The sequence below is a fragment of the Leptonotus elevatus genome, unplaced genomic scaffold (assembly GCF_054856555.1).
Source record: "Leptonotus elevatus isolate MCC_2025b unplaced genomic scaffold, RoL_Lele_1.0 HiC_scaffold_241, whole genome shotgun sequence".
Lineage (NCBI taxonomy): Eukaryota > Metazoa > Chordata > Actinopteri > Syngnathiformes > Syngnathidae > Leptonotus > Leptonotus elevatus.
In genome coordinates this window covers 17,501-20,000 of record NW_028233633.1, presented here as the reverse complement: position 1 = coordinate 20,000, position 2,500 = coordinate 17,501, and positions in this window count along the sequence as shown.

Below are 2,500 nucleotides of genomic sequence, written 5' to 3'. Positions count from 1 at the left end.
CAGCGGAGCCCGTCAGCTGCGCCAAAAAGAACCACACGAGGGCGGCCTGGGGTTGAAATCCCCCGCCACATAGGAACGAATGCCGGGCGTTCGAGTTGCCCAGGCAGGGGGTTATCCTCCACTAGCAAACCTCCATGAGCAGCGGAGCCCGTCAGCTGCGCCAAAAAGAACCACACGAGGGCGGCCTGGGGTTGAAATCCCCCGCCACATAGGAACGAATGCCGGGCGTTCGAGTTGCCCAGGCAGGGGGTTATCCTCCACTAGCAAACCTCCACGAGCAGCGGAGCCCGTCAGCTGCGCCAAAAAGAACCCCACGAGGGCGACCTGGGGTTGAAATCCCCCGCCACATAGGAACGAATGCCGGGCGTTCGAGTTGCCCAGGCAGGGGGTTATCCTCCACTAGCAAACCTCCACGAGCAGCGGAGCCCGTCAGCTGCGCCAAAAAGAACCACACGAGGGCGACCTGGGGTTGAAATCCCCCGCCACATAGGAACGAATGCCGGGCGTTCGAGTTGCCCAGGCAGGGGGTTATCCTCCACTAGCAAACCTCCACGAGCAGCGGAGCCCGTCAGCTGCGCCAAAAAGAACCACACGAGGGCGACCTGGGGTTGAAATCCCCCGCCACATAGGAACGAATGCCGGGCAACCAGGGGTCGAAATCCCCCATTGAAATGAATGGCGGGCAACCAGGGGTCGAAGTCCCCCATTGAAATGAATGGCGGGCAACCAGGGGTCGAAGTCCCCCATTGAAATGAATGGCGGGTTACCAGGGGTCGAAATCCCCCATTGAAATGAATGGCGGGCGACCAGGGGTCGAAATCCCCCATTGAAATGAATGGCGGGCAACCAGGGGTCGAAGTCCCCCATTGAAATGAATGGCGGGCAACCAGGGGTCGAAGTCCCCCATTGAAATGAATGGCGGGCTACCAGGGGTCGAAATCCCCCATTGAAATGAATGGCGGGCGACCAGGGGTCGAAATCCCCCATTGAAATGAATGGCGGGCAACCAGGGGTCGAAGTCCCCCATTGAAATGAATGGCGGGCAACCAGGGGTCGAAGTCCCCCATTGAAATGAATGGCGGGCTACCAGGGGTCCAAGTCCCCCATTGAAATGAATGGCGGGCTACCAGGGGTCGAAGTCCCCCATTGAAATGAATGGCGGGCTACCAGGGGTCGAAATCCCCCATTGAAATGAATGGCGGGCGACCAGGGGTCGAAATCCCCCATTGAAATGAATGGCGGGCGACCAGGGGTCGAAATCCCCCATTGAAATGAATGGCGGGCAACCAGGGGTCGAAGTCCCCCATTGAAATGAATGGCGGGCTACCAGGGGTCGAAATCCCCCATTGAAATGAATGGCGGGCGACCAGGGGTCGAAATCCCCCATTGAAATGAATGGCGGGCTACCAGGGGTCCAAGTCCCCCATTGAAATGAATGGCGGGCTACCAGGGGTCGAAGTCCCCCATTGAAATGAATGGCGGGCTACCAGGGGTCGAAATCCCCCATTGAAATGAATGGCGGGCGACCAGGGGTCGAAATCCCCCATTGAAATGAATGGCGGGCGACCAGGGGTCGAAATCCCCCATTGAAATGAATGGCGGGCAACCAGGGGTCGAAGTCCCCCATTGAAATGAATGGCGGGCTACCAGGGGTCGAAATCCCCCATTGAAATGAATGGCGGGCGACCAGGGGTCGAAATCCCCCATTGAAATGAATGGCGGGCTACCAGGGGTCCAAGTCCCCCATTGAAATGAATGGCGGGCTACCAGGGGTCGAAGTCCCCCATTGAAATGAATGGCGGGCTACCAGGGGTCGAAATCCCCCATTGAAATGAATGGCGGGCGACCAGGGGTCGAAATCCCCCATTGAAATGAATGGCGGGCAACCAGGGGTCGAAAGTCCCCATTGAAATGAATGGCGGGCGACCAGGGGTCGAAATTCCCCATTGAAATGAATGGCGGGCAACCAGGGGTCGAAATTCCCCATTGAAATGAATGGGCCCATTCATTTTCAATGGCCGGGCTACCAGGGGCGCAGTACCACCTGTCGTCATTAGGGGCGCTGTAGATAGGGGACCGAGTCCCCCCATTCGAGAGGTTTGCACCCAAACCTCAAAATGGTTGGTGTACAATTATAGGAGAGACCTTTTTAAGACGTGGGAGCTCCAGGGCAAATCAAGGGAGGCTCGACCAACCCATATCCGCTTTAGATGCACTTTAGGTCGGACTCCCTTGCCAGATGGTCCCCTCCTCAGCCTGGTTCTCGAATTTTTTCTAAGTCAGCCCAACTTGGAAATATTTTCAGAGTGCCACTTTCAAGGGAGTTTCGCCCAACCCCTATCCGCCTAAGAGGCACTTCGGGTCGGCCTGACTGGCCACATTTTCCCCCTCCTCATCCTGGTTCTCGAATTTTTTCTAAGTCAGCCAAACTTGGAAATTTTTTCAGAGTGCCACTTTCAAGGGAGTTTCGCCCAACCCCTATCCGCCTAAGAGGCACTTC